This window comes from Mytilus californianus, unplaced genomic scaffold (genome assembly GCF_021869535.1).
Source record: "Mytilus californianus isolate M0D057914Y unplaced genomic scaffold, xbMytCali1.0.p SCAF_3, whole genome shotgun sequence".
In the NCBI taxonomy this organism is placed as follows: domain Eukaryota; kingdom Metazoa; phylum Mollusca; class Bivalvia; order Mytilida; family Mytilidae; genus Mytilus; species Mytilus californianus.
Genome location: NW_026262679.1, coordinates 27,136,721 through 27,158,270, shown reverse-complemented (window position 1 = coordinate 27,158,270; position 21,550 = coordinate 27,136,721). Strand labels below are relative to the sequence as shown.

At 32.0% G+C, this 21,550-nt stretch overlaps 1 long non-coding RNA gene and 1 pseudogene across 1 annotated transcript in view; both read left to right on the top strand.

The window, feature by feature from the left end:
- The window catches only part of LOC127734269 (uncharacterized), a 50,144-nt gene that overhangs the window by 24,637 nt on the left and 3,957 nt on the right, over window positions 1-21,550 (top strand). The gene's annotated exons all lie outside the window — the stretch shown is intronic.
- On the top strand, window positions 6,714-12,464 carry LOC127734265 (actin CyI, cytoplasmic-like; annotated as a pseudogene).

Sequence of the window (21,550 nt, the reverse complement as noted above, 5' to 3'; positions counted from 1 at the left end):
GCTCTACATGCAGTACTTAAATAAAAATAGGTAATACATTTAAACAAATGAAGTCACTAAAAGTAGTCCATCAATTTGATATATTGTCTTTATTTTTTAACCATAATAAAAGTACTTAAAAACAATTATGCTCAGGGTTGTATGATTCCTAAGTAGAAGTTCAATAGGTTTTTGTCTAATTTCCCCAGTTTATTTATATCACATTGACATAATTTTAGATAGCTGTTTCCTATATAAGAGGACGAAGCACTAAGTATTATTTTATGACATTTAATGGTAATCCGATAGACAAATTTTCGGAAAATCGTATGCTTTACAACATGGCAGCCTCCGTCAGCAGGGTAAAACGCAAGTGCAAATGTTGTAAAAAAGATTAAACAATTCTGGATTCACTAGTATACATGTATAAAAATTGTCACTGGATGTTAAAAAGACACCTATCAATCTATCAAATATCAACATTGAAGAATTTAAATGATTTAAGAAATTTTGAAAATAATTTTTCCTAAAGTGCTGTTTTGAGTTTCAAGTAACTTTTTTTGAGAAAACCAAACAAAACCCTCCAAAAACATTTTCGTCATTCACTTTTGACACTTGGTGCAATCAACAATATGAGTTTGAGAAAGTCCGATCGCCATAAATAAAAAACATAATATTTGCAAAATAAAAGACGACAGCCATAGAGGCTGCAATCTATTCTAAGCAAACTTTCTTAAGTTAATTGCACTTTGAATATTACTTAATCATCATATTCAGGAATATCCATTAAAGTAGTGAAAGTGCATGTAATACTAATCGTTCTTGTTTACATCATGTGCAAAAAAGAGCTTAAACATAATTATGCAGACAAAAAACATTATATATTTACGTACTTATCTATTGCCTGATGGTACTTCCCTTGACAAAAAGAGGCGTCTGCTTGGTTGTGCTGGTGTTGAGCGAGTGTCACTCTCTATGTACGTTATAGAACTCGTGAAACAACTTTTACAGGGGTCCGTTGGTTGCCTGTTGCAATGCAAAGTTTTGGACCCTATCCAACTTACCTTTATTTTCTAGTGGCAGTCTCAATTGGATGCCCTGAATCCCACAATGCAGAACCTACCTATTGTTTTAGTTGTTAATTTGTTCTCGAGCTGAATATCAGGCAATAATTTACAAGACATCAAGGAAGCAAGCAACAATCAATCATTGAATTTTTATTTTTACTTGATACCTTCGGATAAAACGCCATTGAGAAAGTATAATAGTACTTTATCTCTCGTTGTCTAGAACACTAAGCTAGTTGTAGGGATAGAAATTACAGGCTCCATCTGCCAAGTTTTGTAACTATTGAATAGTGATACAGAGATGATGGTTACTATTGAATGATGATACAGAGATGATGGTTACTATTGAATGGTGATACAGAGATGATTGTAACTATTGAATGTGATACAGAGATGATGGTAACTATTGAATGGTGATACAGAGTTGATGGTAACTATTTTATGGTGATACAGAGATGATGGTAACTATTGAATGGTGATAGAGATGATGGTAACTAGTGAATGGTGATACAGAGATGATGGTAACTATTGAATTGTGATACAGAGATTATGGTAACTATTGAATGGTGATACAGAAATGATGGTAACTATTGAATAGTGATACAGAGATGATGATGAATCATAATGAGACAGACAGCAAAACAGTAACACCAAAACGTTTGATTCATTCAAGTAGACCGGCGTCGCCTGAAAAGTGATAATAAATAATGATGCAATATTTGTACAGGGGAAACAGCAGTAACGTAGGATCACGAAGGGGAACAATAACATCTCTCTAGTGAATGCTCTCGATCTTGATCAAGTTCAAAACAGGTGAAATTAAGTGATACATTTATCGTGTCAGAAACGCACATGTTCTCGTAAGCTTTCAGGTTTAATGACTAATTATAAAAAAGTTGTAAATGTGGTTAATCTACTGAAACAGTACAAGACATATCGAGGCAATTGTGACAGGAAACATACTAAAAAACGAAATGGAAAATAGTATCTTTATTTATAAATGATAAAAAGTATCAAATTAGAAGGTTACAGCATATTAATTCATACAATGAAGTATGCAAGGAGTCGTTTTATAATGATGAAAGTAGTCCAGTACATCACACCAAAAAAAACAAAGTATATCCACTCAGTGATCTAAAATAGATTTAATTAGTAAACTGTATTTATGTAACTGAGGAAAAGTGTTCCTGTTCCTAGCCGGAAACCACGTGTGATGTATAGCCGCACATAAAAGCAAATCTAGAACACATACATGAAAATAACCCAACAAACATACAAGAAATTCAAAGGTCTTACGTCGACTTAGAAATTTATATGTGGTATAGATTGGTATAGAAATTGATTTGTGTCTTTTGTTCACCTTTTGTTGACTTCTTCATGTCTTTTGGTTTTAATGTCTCACTGAAATTTACCCAATTTTCCTTTTTATTCATATAAAAAAAGGTTGGGAGTATTTTTTTTAAAAGTACCGATTACTAGTATCAGGTTGTCTGCATATTGATATTTTACAATATAAATATGCAGACAACCAGATAACCGATTTATCGGGTTAATTTTGCGTATTTTGCATGATAGAAACAAGTGTTTTCTTTGTTTCACCAGCAAACCGGAAGATGTCTTGATAAGTTCGGGCCAAACTCATCAACGTCGGTTCATACATTATGACTTCGCTGATATGTCTAGGTCAAAGTTATTAAGGCCAGGTGAACGTATTTGACGTCAACAAGCCATGATATGCAATTTTATTAACAGCTGAGAAGAGTGATATAGACAGTGGGACGACCGATAAACGTTTCCTTTTCAGGTATTAAAATCCCAAACCGAAAAGAAAACAGATGAGCAGGCAAGAAAGGGTTTGTGAATAATTCATAGATCTGTTGCTTACTTTGTTAAGAAACAGTTTTCTTTCTGTATGATATGTCTGCTGAAAGCTGAGCAACCAACATTGATTAGGCGCAAAAATACGGCGGGGTTAAACATGCTTTGTGAGATCTCAACCCTCCCCTTATACCTCTAGCCAAGGTAGAATAAACAAACACACAGCAATAGGCACAGTAAAACTCAGTTTAAAAGAAGTCCGAGTCCGATGTCAGAATAGGTAACAGAAGAAACTAAGCAATGTATGAATCAGGCAGTAGGTAGTGCATATTTTACAATAATTTCTATTAATAGTACTTAGTTATGCGATTTTTGGTGGGGTTCTTTTGCCTACAAGTTTGCAACATATTTTTTGCTCGTTCGTGTATTCTATGTCGTCAGACAACTGGTTTTGATCTATACAGGGGTATAAAAAGTTCAAGATGTCAACTTTTCACGTCTTCTTTTAAACTTTAAGTTTAAACTAGTTGAATATATCATATGTTTATTATAAAGTACTAGAAACTAAATTATGTTACGCTTGAATGCTTAAGTGTCAATCTGCCTTAGAATAAGACTGTGGTGAAAACATAACTAACAAAAGCCCGCTCAAGTTTACATTAATTCAAGTTCAGAATGTATAATGGTGAGTGAATATAACATTCGCTTATTTTTCATGTTTTGGTATTTCAAGATATACATTGGTTGAAATGCACAAGAAATTAACAATTAAGGGGAACTAACTCCATAATTTGCTTTCATTCTAACCAAAAGTTATTTAGAGATTTTTCGAATTTCCTGACATGCAGAAAAGAAAGACCTACCATTTCAACTCAGGATCAGGATAACTTCAAAATAGGATGGTTAGGTCGGCGAGTTTTTCTTCAGCCATGTTTTGAAATTTTTCTAAATTGCCTGATTCTTACAAAAACTGGCACTTAAAACCATATTTGAAGTTTGCATACGCATATTTGAAGGTTTTTGTCTATATTTAAAAATACTGTATAACACAAGTCTTATGCAACAAAAGAGAAAACAAATATTGCTTCATTTGAAGGAATGGTGAGTTGTGTTTCTAATTTCGTCTTAGCGGTCAATACCTTTAACTGTCGTATGGATTTTAGATATTTACATCCTGATGTAGTTAACAAAAGTCTTAATTTTTCACTTATCCATTTTGAATACGTAAATAAAATTGTATTAGCCAAAATGTCATACTAATAATTCCTGTATTGAGTCCTAACAACAGCCATTACTCAATAATTTACAGTTGTTAGGGATAAGTCTAGTCATGTTATTCCCAGTTTATTGTGCTTCGGTACTGACATGACTTATAACATATCTTTCTTACATTCAATCTGATAAACCTCGAAATCTTTAAGAAACTAAGGGCCCAACTCCCTGGAGTGAATTTGGTTTATTTACTGGTTGTTTTTGGCTTTGAACTAGCTTTCAGTAACTGTGAATACTAAGTACTCTTATTTCGGTGCTTTGTACGTGTGCATTGTTTTAATGTTAGTTGAATTTGTGCCTCGTACCGATCTTTCGAGTTAAACCCATTGCAATTGATTTGTATGGTTTGTTCTTGTGGTTTTACTGTAGCACCGCTGTCCCAGGGTAGGGAGAAGGTTGAGGGCTCACGAACACGTTTAACCCTGCCGCATTCTTTCTGTGCCTGTCCCAAGTCAGGAGCGTGTGATTTAGTGGTTGCCGTTGGTTCATATCAGTCATTTATGATTTGCGTTAATTGTTTTGTTATAAACTAGGCCGTTAGTTTTCTCAATTGCAATGTTTTACATTTTTCTTGTCTGATCCTTTTATAGCCGACTAGACGGTATGGGTTTTTCTCATTGTTGAAAGCCGTACGGTTGCCTATAATTGCTTACATCTACTTCATTTGAACTTGGGTGGATAGTTGTCTCATTGGCAATACAAAAATTACCTGGGGCGAACGAGGCATTGAAACGAAACTCCTGTCAGACGATCGGAATTTGGAGCGAAAAGACAAATATAATGCCACCTCATGTTCAAATGAGCATAGAGAATGGCATTATACAATTATTTCAATTCTATAAAATAGATAAATATAGATCTTTTGTACTTCGAAGCGGACATATAGGACGCGTCCAAAAAGGCAACCATTTTGATTTGATGCAGCCAAAACGTTATAAAAAATAAGGAGCTGCGCCATGAGAGCATGACACGCCCGTCGCCCTTTTATCTCGTCTTTATGCTTTCAATACATATATATGATCAACAAGAAATACTGTGAGCACTCTTCAAATAGACCCCCCCCCCCCCCCCCCCCCAAAAAAAAAAAACAAAAAACAAACAAACAAATAAAAAACAACAACAAAAAACCATTAAAACATGCACATACAGTGGTACCCAAAACATGAAGTTTGGCACTATGAAGACTATCTCTAGTTAAAAAAACTTGTCTGGCATTGAATTTGGAACGAATAAAATTCTAAAACCGTCCAAAGTGTGAAAAATGGACAGTTTTCGATGATTTTTCAACAAACAAAGTTTCATAACTCCACAATGTCATATCAGAAATTTATAAAAAAAAACTACAGGGAGCTTATTTCAATAAATATAAACCAGTCACCAAAGTTACATACATTAAAACTGCTCAAATCATTTTTAAGTTATTGTCCGAAAACTGGAAAATCCCCCCTTTTTTATGAATAAAGTCCCAATACTCCAAAACGTGATATCAGAATTTTTTAAAAATCGAAAGGGAATTTATGTCAGTATATATAAACAATTCACCAAAGCTTCATGACAACTGGTGTAAGCGTTTTTGAGTTTTTGTCTGACGTGTTTACGACGGACGGACAGATAACGGTATACCATCATACATCCCGTAAACGGGCGTATAATAACAGTTTTGGTATTGAATATTTTATTGGTCGGAGGATTTAGCATTCAATATTGCAATCAAAACATATTTGCAAACATACGCGAAGATGATTTATGTCTGGAAGAGTGAGTTGATATGCTAATGCAAGAACAAACTGTACAGTTTTAACTATATCTCCAACAGTTTCAGTTACGCGTTTTCCTGAAAATTCGGCAAATTCTTTCGAATAGTATGATATGTGTCTTTTGGTTGTCTGTGTATGGTTCCTTATGATAAAGAGTTTTCTTCTTGATATTTTATAAAATGTTACATCATGTATCATCAAATGAATGAAATCAGGCATTAAAAAAAAAATTCCACATAAATCAGGTCGGTGGTTTTTTCGTTTATTCTACATTTTCTAATATACCTTACGATACGGCGATGTGTTGAAGGCCGCACGGTCATCTATAGCTGCGTATATCTACTTAAGTTAGTCTATGGTTTATATTTCATGAAAAATATGTGGCATTTATACAAAATCACAAAAGTAACTCTCTTCATATTAAAATAGATGTGTAAAAATTAAGACAGCTTGTCAATATTTAACGATTTCTGAAATATTTGACAACTCTTCAGTGTAAAAAAGCAGATACAAGTATACACATTGCATTTTCAAACATTAATATTATAAAAATATTTGACTATTGAAACACTGATATCTTGGCTTCAGATGCATTTTGAATAGTATACCTTCGCAATAACAGTTGAAGATGTATAATGGACTTAACATCTCTTGTAGATCACGCACAATATATATTAATTGCAGATACGATTGTAAATAAGCCTTTTAGATATAGATATAATTCTATTATAAAAATATCCCTATAAAGAAAAATCTATGAATTTCATTAGAATACAGTTTGAATTCGTAGAAAACTTTTTTCATCATATAAAATACGACAATTTTGACATGACCAAGCATACAGATTTAAAGGAGGGTTCACGAAAAAGAGAATTTATCTTAAAGACAAAACGTGAGTATTTTTTAAATTGATTTAATAATTACCATAGCATATTTTTGTGTCTTGCATATAATTATATATTAAATTTTCACAAAGGCACCAAATAAAACCAATTATGTCTTATGCTGCATACTTTGAAGACTTTTTGTTTGTATATCTACAATGTAATTATAATTAATTTCTAGATTTGAAATACAGTTAAAACATGTCTGCTCCCGTTTATGATGATGATATTGCAGCCGTGGTTATAGACAATGGTTCCGGAATGGTCAAAGCTGGATTTGCAGGCGATGATGCACCGAGAGCTGTTTTTCCTGCAATAACTGGACGCCCAAGACATCAGGTATAATTTAGAATAAACAATAATTTGCGTTTGATGGATACCAAAAATAAAAATAAAATCATGAACTATTCGATTATTCAAAAAAACATGCCTTCGTCAGCTACTCTTTTTTAAAACAATTAATTTCAAGTAAGTCAGAAGTTAAGAACGTCGATATATTAGTTTCACCAAGGTTTAAATTTGAATTTTAGATTTAGTTTTTTTTTCTGCAAATAGTATTAATATTTTTGTTTAATTAATAACAGATAGTAATGCAAGGTATGGGTGGGAAGGACTGTTTTGTTGGAGACGAAGCACAGAGTAAACGTGGCGTCCTGACATTAAAAAATCCCATTGAACACGGAATAGTTACTAACTGGGATGATATGGAAAAACTGTGGCATCATACATTCTATAATGAACTCCGAGTTGCTCCAGAAGAACAACCTGTCATGTTAACAGAGGCTCCACTAAACCCAAAAGCTAACAGAGAAAGAATGACACAAGTTAGTAGTCGTAACATTGTTTATACTAAACGAATCTATTTATTTTATTATTTAAAGATATAATTATCATTCTTGTTATCATCATCATTGTCAATAACATTATTCGATTAACATATTTTTTTAATATGACACGTTACTTGTACTTACTTATATGTGAAATTTTCCACCAATAAAAACTGGCCGTCATTATACAGTCAAGTGCGATGAATCCGGCGTTACAATCAATTACAATAAACGCATAATAAATTATGGCCCTGATTACATATTAAACTGACATCAGTTATTTCAGTGATCTTCAAAGAAGGACTGCCTATACTTATACATTTTTTTCATCAATCTATTTTGTTTTTTTAATTTTTTGATCAATTCAAATTCGAGCTGCAAAGTATCAATATGAAAATAAATTATGCTATATTTTTTCACTTTTTTTCTGAAAGTGACGTTAAGCATTAAAATCATTCAATCGTTGATGACCATTAAAACAATTTGTCTATTTATTCGTAGTTAATGTTTGAAACATTTAATGCTCCTGCTTTCTACGTCGGCATACAAGCCGTTTTATCTCTATATGCATCTGGGAGAACAACAGGAATAGTATTTGATTCTGGAGATGGAGTTTCCCACGTTGTACCAATTTACGAAGGTAAACAAATAACTTTTAAGTAAACAAATAAGACGAATAATAGTATGTAGCTTGTATTGTATAATGCAGGGGCCTGTTTATCGAAGATGTCCTAGAATTTATCCTAAGACCTCTCTTAGGAATAAATTAGGATAATGTTAGGACCGACTTACGACATGACTCAGCATGCACATCGAAGCTATCTTAGGACTATCCTAGCTAGGATGTCCTAACCGCTGTTCTTAGTGGTAGCGTAAAGAAAAATAGGAATTTATAAATTTTAAGAATGCATTGAATTTATCAGTAGTAAATAATTACAAGATTAAAAATTAAGAACATTATTAGTATTATCATAAAAAAAACATGATATTTATCTAAATAATGGTACATTCAAACTTTATGAAACAAATACAAAAACACAAAAAATAAAACAACGTTTTATATAATATTGAAAAAAATGTTTGTGAACAGCAGTAACAGTGAAAACTAATATAAGACAATCGGAAACAATTATTATATATTTCTGAGTGAGTTTAATTTGAATTGTCACGGTTTTGTACTTTACAAAGTTCAAAGGCAAATCTCGTGCATCTTTCATAAAAATAAGGTATTTCATTACGAATCATATGAACTTGGGTAATGAATGGACCCCTTTTTTCTGAACTTTTTTTCAAAGTAAATATTCTTTAATATTTTAACCTAGTATGTACATTTATTCAAAGTGTTATATATATATATATACATGATGCCCCTCTATTCTTATTTCCCACGGGGAAAATATGAATAGAGTGGTGTCATACATATACTACTGTTTTATATAACATCGTTCGGATAAGAGCAAGAACACATTAAATAAGTGAAAATGAAAAAAATATATTTAGAAAAAAGGGGGATCCATATCAAGGAGGCAATCGTATTTATTTACAAATTAACCATCATAAAATATATCCTAAAGTTAGGACCATCCTAAGACCATCTTATACACCTATTTAGGTGTCCTAAAGTCAGGACGATTCCTACAACTTTTCCTAAGTTACGACATGTTTGATAAACCAACTTAGGACTAAGATACGTCCTAAGATGATCTTAAGGACATGTCCTAATCCTAAGAGCGCGTCGATAAACAGGCCCCTGTAGTTTAAGTTAAGTAGTTGTTATAAAATTCATTAGTAATAACATATATATATAGATTCTACCACTGCATCGAGTGTGATTCGATATTTATCCACTCGAGACAGTTAAATTTTCAAATTTAAAACGCGAGGCTCGCCGAGCGTTTTAAGTATTAAAAATTTAACTGTCGAGAGTGGATAAATATCGTATTACACGAGATTTGGTGGTGGAATCTGTTTCTCTAATGATTTTCTAACAATATGCAGGCAAAGTTATTCCTTCTTTTCGAATGATCTGCAAAAAGATGTGTTCTTTCTATGTGACGTCATCAGACATGGTCGCCTTTTTTCATGGGGTCACAATAGGAAATTCAGAGGAAAGCAAGAAAATTCGACGTCATAATCGGATTTTAACCAATAATGAACTGAGATCAAACGAAGCACACGTTGATTAAATTTTTTTATACAATGGGTGCAGAAAGGGATAAATTGACGAAGAATTAGAGAAACTTATTTATTTTTTAATTGATTTTCTGAAAAATTTATGAAAGGCTGTCATTTGTATATATGAAGATGAATAATATGATCACACAGTTTAATGTCTCTGAGATTGTTTTCTTTTTATCAAAATATAATAATTTATTATTAATATTGATAAGTCGTCTTACCATCATTAACAATAAGCCGGTGTCTAATTTAAATAAGCACTAAATGAAAACGCGAGGTATTAGAAATCTAAACAGATTTTAACAACAGGGATTATTTTCCACCAAAAAAAAATCTTTTGTACATTTGACTTCAAAATCCAGTTGAATTGCCTATAAAAGATTTACAATTATCACATAGATTATTTGCATATTGTCTCTCTTTTTAACTGATAAATTTTATGATTTCAAAATTGTAATGTAATATTCGCCACTCCATTCTATCGTCATATTCAGCGTTCATGCAAATGAGAGAATTTAAACACAAGAAAATTGGATACAAAAAATAGAGAGTAATGATATAACGTTTTGTTTACATAATAACCTTAATCACCTATTCCTTCGTAATTTAGTAGACTCTCCAAATTGTCGTTGTGGTGATGTAGAAACAAATTATCACTTCCTGTTATCTTGTCCAATATACACTGATTTAAGACATGAACTATTAGATTCTGTTTCAGTTCTTCCTGTCCAAGTTGACACAAAACTTTGCTTTTTGGATCAACGGTACTCTCAGATGAGCAAAATAGTCTTTTATTTAGTTTGGTGCAGAAATATATTATTAAAAGTAAACGTTTTAACCCTTGATGTTAATGCTTCATCATTCAATAGGAACCCAAGCATTTCACACTATACATTACAAAAATTCCAGTTTTTTTCTTCTTTTTTTTTCATTTCTTCTTCTCTTAAGTATTTTCCACCTTTTCATATTCATATATTTATTACAGAGCATGCCAGTAATTATATTTATGTATTGTTCAATAAGTGTATCATTTTTGTAAAAGGAGACAGATTTGTAAAAGCAAATTGCTTGTTTCTGAATCCTTAATATTCATTTCATTTGTATAATATGGTTCAATGTTGATTTATCTGAATAAATATTGTTTAAACTAACCTTAGGTACTAGATAACGCAAAAAGTGCAATACAGAATGAAAATTATTGTTCAAAATTATTCAAATGTTTTTCAGGGTATGCTTTACCACACGCCATTAAACGTTTAGATCTCGCAGGAAGAGATTTGACCGCATATCTACAAAGAATTTTACACGAAAGAGGTTACAATTTTGTCACCTCAGCTGAAGCAGAGATAGTGAGAGATATCAAGGAGGAAATGTGCTACGTTGGTCTCGACTTTGAACAAGAAATGGACACATCAGTCAAGTCATCATCTCTGGAAAAGTCATACGAATTACCAGATGGTGCTGTCATTACCATCGGAAATGAACGCTTCCGGTGCGCAGAAGCCCTATTTCAGCCATCATTCATTGGTATGTTGAGGAAATTTGAAAAGTAGTGTCATATCATTTCATTATTCTCAATGATAGTTACCTTGTAAAATTAAGTTGACATTTTGTGGAAATTTTGTTTCCATTTGTGCTAGATTTACAATAAATAGAATTAAAATATACTTAGTTATTTTACAATATAAGTCTTTTATGGCTTACTTTTTTCATTAGAGTCATTTATAACTATTTAAATGTTTATAATTAATTTCAGGAATGGAGCCCAGTGGAATCCATGAAATGATCCACAATTCCATTATGATGTCAGACATTGATATTAGAAAAGATCTGTACAGAATATTGTGTTATCAGGAGGTTCCACAATGTTTCCTGGTAGGTAATATAATTGATGAACAAAATTATGGAATTGCAAAAATATAAGCCTTGGCCTTTTATGTCGCATTTCTTTCCAAATTACTGCATACAGGTTGATGTTTATTTTGTTCAGTCTGCATAAGTAACCCGACCGGTACTACAAGTGGAGCAGGAAATACTTACCTTCCGTAGCTAAGGAGTTCAATTCGGTTTTTGATGAGTTACGTATCGTACAATCTTTATCTTGTTGTGTGGTTCTTTGTCTGTTTGTCGTTTTGCTGTTCTGCCATGTGAAGTTGTTTTATTGGACTTATGAATTTTGATTGCTCCCCTTTGGTATATTCTCTCTGTTACTATTTTATTTGCTACATACCTGAATTATATCTATAGACAGTGCACATATGATATAGTATTTCAGCAAATCCCTTTTGTCATCCACGTCATTTTGTCTCTTATGGATAGCTGTCTCATTGGCAGTCATACAACATATTCTTAATCTTATATGGGAAAATGGAACATATATATATTTAAAACAGAATATCAAAGAAATACAGAAGCGTTAAAAAATTAATGGAATACATTCGATACAAAATTATATCCTTAAAATTATATCTTTTAGGTATTGCTGATCGTCTGAAAAAAGAAATGGAAGCCATATCTCCTAGTTCAATGAAAACTAAGATTATTGCACCTCCAGAAAGAAAATATTCAGTTTGGATTGGAGGATCTATACTTGGTTCTCTATCCACTTTCGGACAGATGTGGATTTCAAAGCAAGAATACGATGAAAGTGGACCAAGCATTGTACATAGAAAATTTTTCTAAACCAAAGTTAAAGGTTAAGGAAAAGTGCAATATTTACAAGACTTTTAAGAGCAGATTTGACAGTGTGCAAGAAAGAGGATTAGTACAAATATGTCCAATGAAAAAACAAAAAAGCATAACATTTTTACACAAGTGTAAATGCTTCGATAAATAGATCATCATGTTGGATAAAATTGTGTGCTTGTTTTTATTTTTTAGAGGAAAGGATTATTTCAAGTAGTACTGTCTTGTGTTAGATAATAGAGTCACCAATATTACATACAATTCGTTCAAATAAATGCCTTGGACAAAATGGAGTAATTGTAAAAATTTGATATGATTTAATGTTATGTGATTTTTTTATTTCATCATTAATGTTGAATAATTCTTCGTGCATCTTTGTGCCTGTACGTATTCAAATATTAAAAGTGGATACTAAATACAATTATATTAAATGATATACAAAAGAAACACCAAATGTATGATCCTCTATAGTTTTGACGATCGAAGTTTATAAATGAATGCTCTTGAATATAAGACTGTTTGCAATCATTTGTTTTCTTTTTTCTCTCTCCCAAGTTTTGTTTCAAGTTGGTGCTCCTTCGTACAATTTATTTCAAAGAAATTAAGAAAAGTAATATTTGTTGCGTTAATCATAAATCATCATGTCCGTCCGTCCGTACTTCCGTACAGGCGTCCGTCACAAATCCATCCCAATGCAACTTGATAGGATAATTTATCATTCACAACTGCTAAAAGGTGTGTCTCGTACGTGCAAGGTAACCGTACAGTGAAAGTCAAGGTCAAAAACAAAGATCAGCTTAGTCAAACATGCGAATAGTACAAAATGATTTCCACTCTTTCACATGAAAACCCATTGGAGTTGGGCAATAAAACTGGCTTGGCATGATTACTAACCATAACTAAGAGGTGTGTTGGGTAAAGAAAAAAAAAGACCGTACAGTCATGGTCTAAAACTTTGATCAACTATGTTACCCTGGTGCATTTGTACAAAAGTTGTTTCCGCAATGAAACTTTCCAAACCTTAAGAGTTACGTACTGAAACTTGGCATGATTATTCACCACTACTAAAACTTGACATGATTATTCACCACTACAATGAAACTTTCCAAACCTTTCGAGTTACGTACTGAGACTTGGCATGATTATTCACCACTACTAAAAGGTGAGTCAGGTACTATAGTGAGTAAACCGAACATTGCAAGTCATGATCAAAATCTTAGTTCAACTTAGCCATCATTGTGCCTATGTACAAACATTTTTCTGCTCTTTAACTTTAAAAACCCTCGGAGTTTGGAAATGAATAAGTGGAGAATAAGAAAATGGCTACCTTACAGGGTGTATAAGCTGAGATTGAGACTTGGCATGATTATTCACCACTACTAAAAGGTGTGTCAGGTACTATAGTTAGTAAACCGAACATTGCAGGTCATGATCAAAATCATAGTTCAACTTAGCCATCATTGTGCCTATGTACAAACATTTTTTCTGCTCTTTAACTTTAAAAACCCTCGGAGTTTGGAAATAAATAAGTGGTGAATAAGAAAATGGTTACCTTACAATGGGTTTAAGCTATGCTCAAATCGAATAGCCCTGATTACTTCTAATTTGCATCACAATTTTAACGTTAACCTCAGCAGGACCCTCCGTGTGATGATTCCCATCAATATCCTCCAGTTAAACTCCAAATGGTGCTGATTAAAAATAGTATGTAAAATAAGTGTTCTTCATTAAAATAGATTGTTTATTTGTTTTTCTTGTAAACATTGCAATCAAAATTAATTCATCAAGCTGGTGATAAATTAAAAGTAAATGTACTTTTTATTGTTTGTAAATTTTTGTATGTGATTTATTCAAAAAAGGGATGACAGCTCAAATTTAAAGTATGTTATTCTTAAATGATTTATCTTTTTATCCAGATTTTCTCTGTATAAGTATCTTCTACATTTTTTATGGATCATATATAATGTATAACAGATTGAATAGGGATCATCATCTATATATGGAAACCGTGACGTAAATAAAGTTCAAGATAACCGTTTTATCAATAAAAAACTACATGTATCAAATGAAACAAAATAGTAATTATAGGAAATGAATAATTATTCAACCTTTTCCCCAGCAAAGTTAACTTCTATTGAAATCCTTATTTCAACAAAGCATTGCAAGACTGTTGTTTGTATGCCCCGTGATCATATGAATTTTTCAGTATACTAAGTCTGTCAATATGGTATAAAGTTTGTCTGTCAAACTTCTCATATAAATTGAATGATATAATCTTTTTATTTTGTAGTGCAATTTCAAATATAATAAAGATAAGCTCGAGGAAAGAATTCGATTTTCTTCAATTTCCCCAAAATTACCAATGACCAAGTTAGTCATTTAAGGGGAAATTTCCTAAAAGGGGAGAACATCCGAGTTTTTCTATAAAACCCCTGATATTTTACAAGGTAGAGATTTTTTTAATTTTGTAGAACACTTGTAAAAATACTGAAGAGTTGCATATGGAAGAATTTTGATTTTCTTCAATTTTTCACAAAACTATTCAATTTTTTTGAAAATTTCCACTACAGTATATCGGGTCTGTCTATCACTTAGCTCACCTTACAGTTTACAAGATTTAAATCACATCAACTGCAGTTTACCAATGCTCGAGTCTCGTTAATCAATTATGTATAGACAAAATCAAATAAAAAAACCTGATGAACACTTCAAAAGGAGCGAGACTGATAATATGAATAAAATGAGATTTTTAGACTAACCCATGTAACAGTTGATTATAAAAATATAATTAATCTTACTGGGGCATTGTTGGCGCAAATGAAATCTTTGTTTTTGCGCAAATATAGATTTTGATAATTTTCAAAATGGTGCAAATTATTATGCCCCTAAATACTTGTTATATTTTATACAGTTCCTCGCAATATTTTTCTAGAGAAATTAGCTCCATCATGCGTGCTGCTCTCTTGGTGATAAATCAGAGGCTGATATCAAACTTTTGCAGCTTATCTTACAAGTTTAAATAGCGTACAAGAAGATTTGATTTTTCGCTACGCAGCAAAACTATTTTAATATTATATTTAACATTGCCATAAAAGCGGGAGGTTTGGCTAGCCACAAAACCAGGTTCAACCCACCATTTTTTCTTAAAATGTCCTGTACTAAGTCAGAAAAATGGCCATTGTTATATTATAGTTCGTTTGTGTGTGTGTTACATTTTAATGTTGTGTTTCTTTTGTGTCTTATATTTGATGTGTTTCCCTCAGTTTTAGTTTGTAACCCGGATTTGTTTTTTTTTTTCTCAATCGATTTATGAATTTCGAACAGCGGTATACTACTGTTGCCTTTATTTAAACCTTCCGTTGTAAAACATTGGAGACAAACTCAATATTATCATTCTCAAAAAAATTAAAAAAACATAATGAACAAATTAAAACAATTTAAAACGGTCATCAATATCTTTGCATACGCTTTTATTTGCCTACCAGCAAACGACGAAACTAAAAGTTTCCTTACTTTTTATTATTCACTTTTGATAATGTGATGATAAGTTTGGGACAGAAAATGATTTCCGAATGTCCTTCAAGTCATTGTATCTCTATTTATGTCAATACTTAATGTACTAGACTAAGTATTTGAATGTTTGTTTCTTTGTGTGTGTTCATTCGTTTGTTTCGTCAGAAAATTTCGTATCACGACTTTTGAATTGAGCATAATTTGTTGCCAACAACATATAAAAGTATTTTCAAGAAAAACATATTGGGGATGGCCTTGTTTACATTTCGTACTGAGTTGATTATTAACATACCATATTGTAAAAGTGACATGCAAAAACTGGTTTAATTTTGCCACTTATATTTAATATACTTGTATATTATATGACATGAATTATTCAAATTGCAATACTGTAAAATTTGTAATTGACTTTGAAATGGTTTTTTTTTTCTTCTCGATAAATCAAGATCAACGCACCAATACTACTCAGACCAATGAACTTCTCTCCTATGTAACTTAATACAAATGTGGTTTAAAGGACTGAGTCCTCGATAAACCGAACGACGTCCTTGAAAACTTCAGGCTGAACATCATGGTATGGTTTTTTTTTATATAATGTGAATCAATCATCATATAAAGTTTATATTTGCATTAATTTTTTTTTTTGCACACTCATTACATTGTTCTTAAAAAATAATACGTTTCCTTTTCAGACAAGGAAAAAGAATGGGACGTTTCGTGTTAATTTCAATCTTTTTGTTGTTATTTTGACATGACAGTTTTATAATGCCAATGAATATGCAGTCATTTAACCCCGTGGGCTACTTCTTTCGCCAGAGTAAGTATAATTGATTAATTACACTGCAGCTTTAACCACTTTTATCCAACCAGCTTATAGTCGTTCTGTTTCTTAACCAATTCCTTTAAAGAAATAAAAATGCACACTTTAAATTTTGAACAAGGTGTCCATTTATGTCCATCTAACATTACTATTAGTTTATATGGTGATGACAATACAATGTACATTGTGGAAATCCACAGATAATGGTACATCTAATTACTTGTAACTTTACATTGCTACCTTTGTGTAGATGACATTGCTGGGGAACTGAAAGTCCTTGTTGGTAAATATGCCCGCTTGTTAGTACTTTTGTGCTGACATGATTCAGATACAAACAAAAGGCTTCATTTATTGTCGGTACATGATAGAAAAAGTTGGCGACACAAGCTCTTTTGAGCCTTTACACTGGTATGCGTTGATACTTTGACATTGAAGCATTCAAATATTTTGATTTATTTAAAATTTATAAATTTATAAAATTCCAGATTACATATATCCCTCGATGCATAGTATGCATTTTACCATTTTAACGATTATCTTTCGCCCGTAAAAGAGAATTGCATGTCGCTGAGAATATCATTTTATGAAGGCATGAAAAATTGACACTGTTCAAATGTGCTGTCGGATAAATCCTGAATTGCAGTGATGCTTGAAACATTGTTATTTATAAAATTACATTATTGCGAACCAAATGATACTTTTCCACAGATTCACTTGAAGGTTATCTGTTGATTTAAACTTTTGCAAGTTCTTTTGTCCCATTGAATAAATACAAAAGCTATTGTTCTCTGTGTAGTTTATTCACTGGGACCTTTAAATTTCTGCTAAGAGAAATATATCACTCATTGATTAATTTACCTGAGTAAAAAAGTTATCTTATCAATAGACAAAATAACATATTTTATACTCAAAAACTGCATGTGATGTCGTATTTATTCAATATTATTGCCAACCCAATGATACTTTTCCACAGATTCACCTGCAAGTTACCTGTCGATTTAAACTTTTGTAAGTTCTTTTGTCCCATCTAATAAATACAATAGCTATTGTTTTCTGTGTAGTTTATTTGATGGGACTTTTAAATTTCTTCCAAGAGAAATCTATCACTCACTGATTACTTTACCTGAACAAAAAATTGAAGTGTCAAAAATGAAAATACATGTACAAATACTAAATAAGGGGTGTTGTATTTATTCAATATCAATAATTCATTTTTAATAGTTTCAATATAAACACTGATTCAAAAATTAAAAGTTGATTTCTGAACAAATTTTTTATATTTTCCATATTAAAATTTGCTTTTTTTGTGTGTTTGACAAATAATAACTTGAAAATTGTTGTGTTTAAATTAAGGTCTTGATAAATGTATTCTATAACTGAACAACAACAAAAACATGCAAATTCATTGGAACAATACTAAAAATTTTGTCAGAAATAATTTTTTTATAATTAAATCAGTGTTTATATTGAACAGATTGAAAATATATTATTGATATTGATTAAAAACAATATTGCATGCAGTTTATATGAGTTTATACAACTATTTCCCCCAAAAAGGAGATCATTTTTTGGTCAGGTAAATTAATCAATGAGTGATAGATTTCTCCTAGAAGAAATTTAAAGGTCCCAGTGAAAAAACTACACAGAGAACAATAGCTATTGTATTTATTCAATAGGACAAGAGAATAGACAAAAGTTTAAATACCCTGGTCAAGAGCAGACGACTCTGTGGAAAACTTTCATTTGGTTCGCAATAATAATATATTTTCAATCTGTTGAATGTAAACAGTGATTCAGTTGATTTCTGACAAAACTTTAGACTTCTCCTAGAAGAAATTTAAAGGTCCCAGTGAATAAACCACACAGAAAACAATAGCTATTGCATTTATTCAATGGGACAAAAGAACTTGCAAAAGTTTAAATCGACAGATAACCTTTAAGTGAATCTGTGGAAAAGTATCATTTGGTTCGCAATAACATACTACTATTATCAGAGGCGAAAGGTACTTTACTTTATTGTCATAATTGTGGACTACTGATTCAAAGTATAATTTTGTTTTCGAAAAACTGCTTTGTAAGTGGTGTGAAGATGTCGATTGTGTTTTCTTTTGTGCGTGTTAGTTGGTGTGGGGTGTGTGCTTTATATGGTTTGTTGTTCTTGAATTTTTAAAAACTTGATACTTTCTATATTTCGTTTCGATCACCCTTGACGAGAAAAAAAATCGAAATTCTAATATAATGCATCAGTTTATTTGTCTGTTTGTCTTTTTATTTTTGGCCATGGCGTTGTCAGTTTGTTTTCGATCTATGAGTTTGACTGTCCCTCTGGTATCTTTCGTCCCTCTTTCAAATTCGGCATCACATAACTCTGCATTAGCTATGTTCCTGCTACTAGATCTGACTTTAAATTCGTATGACGGCTGACACTTTTTTATTTGTTGTGACAGAAAGATACACGTTGAGCTCTTAAGAATTTGAACTTTGAGTTTAGTTTATCTTTTAAACTTATTTTCCTCTTGATTTTATTGAACTAGTTTTCTTTTATCTTGATATGACAGAAACAAATTGTATATTTACTTAGTACAAAATTCAAAATAATTTCAGGAGACACGTCTTATTACACCATGACCAGTTACAACAACAGACTAGACAGAGCTGGTGGTACATCGAACAGGAGAAGACTTTACTATAATAACTGAAGACGATTTTCATCGATATCGTCATCTGATAATGGACAAACTGTTTCAAGATATGCTATGTCTGATCATTGTGGAAAACAATTAAACTAAGAGTTCATCATTTGTTATTTTATGAAAATTTACAATGAAATATATTAGAGAAAAATTGTGTATTACTTGTTAAGATTATTCAAACACTTTAGAGGTTAAACTTTATTTTTCTGTTGTTGTTTTCTTATACATCGTGAGCGAGTATAATGGCTTATTGAGGAAAATATATGTTGTAAAGTAAGAAAATGGGTTACAAAATGTAATATATCTAAATATAAGAGATCATGTTAAAAAAAGCCTTAAATCATATGAGCAAGACTAGTCCTTAGCAAACATGTAGAGCCAATTTCCTCGAGCTCTCAATTTCTTTCACCTTTGAATCAGTGTTGACTTAAATTCAAATTGTCACAGCTTCATGTGTATTTTCAGCACTAACAACAACAAGCAGAATAGTATTAATAGTAAATGCTTAAAGATGACTCTAACTGCAGTGTTGATAGACTTTTATACTTGTTCTGCCCCCGCCGTCACCGGAGAGGCATTAAGTGTTACCCTTGTCCGTACGTCCGTACGTACGTCCCGAAATTGGTTTCCATTCTCTAACTCTAGTTTGCCTCAACCAAATGTTATGAAATTTATACACAATGCTTATCACCACAAAACACCGATCGAATTCGAATTTGGGTAGCGTCACTTTACCATTCTCGCGTTATGCTCCTTTATAAGATTATATGCAAGCGGGGGCATCATCTGTGTCCCATGGACACATTCTCCATTACTCTAATTTTATGTTTGAAAAAGCCCAATAGTTACCATTCAGATGGTAAGTAATTCAATAAGGTTACAAGGTTGGCCGTGTAAATCATAAAATATTTTCAATGTGATTGCACATTATAGCGCAATATTTCAGGAAACAAATCAAATTTATGCAGTTTCAAATATAGCTGGTGTAATTAATTTATACAAAGAAACACATTTTTAGTTTTAAAGACCCATGCACTTTTGTAATGATGTCGTATGGCAGTAAAAATTATTTAATAAAATTGAGAATGGAAATGGGGAATATGTCAAAGAGAAAACAACCCGACCAAAGAGCAGATAACAGCCGAAGGACACCAATGGGTCTTCAACGCAGCGAGAAAATCCCACATCCGGAGGTGGTCCTCATCTGGCCCCTCAATAAAATTGTGTACTGATTCAGTGAAAATGGACGTCACACTAAACTCCTAAACATATAAAGGAACTAAAATTAAAAAAAACATACAAAGGCCAGAGGCTCCTGACTTGGGACAGGCGCAAAAATGCGGCGGGGTTAAACATGTTTTGTGAAATTTCAACACTCCCCCTATACCTCTAGCCAATGTAGAATAAAGAAACACATAGCAAAATGCACAGTAAAACTCAGTTAAAAGAAGTCCGAGTCCGATGTCAGAATAGGTAACAAAAGAAACTAAGCAAAATGACAATGATACATAAATTAACAAAGAACTACTAGCAGTTACTGGCATGCCAGCTCCAGACCTCAATTAAACTGATTGAAAGATTATGTCTTCATCATATGAAAATCAGGTACAATCCCTCCCGTTAGGGGTGTAGTATCATACCATCATAAAATATATGAGAAGAACATAACCCGTATCATGCCAACAACTGGGTTTAGAATAAATGTGTTTATTTCCGATGCAAAGACCCTATGAGTGAATCAATATCAATACCAAAATATGCAATCCTTAATGATCTGACAACAGTATCGTAACTATATCCCTTCCAAATAAGTCTGTTCAAAGGTTTGGTTAGCTTTTGGGGTGAATGCCGACATTTTTGTGCTCTGTAAAGAACATTACCATAAAATATTGGATGTGAAATACCTGAACGTATAAGATGTCTGCATGTTGATTTATATTTACAAATGATGTCCTTGTACCGATGATAAAATTTATTTAATGTTTTGACTAATTTGTGATATCGAAAACCCTGGTGTAATAATTTTTCAGTAATACAGAGATTTCTTTCGTTGAAAT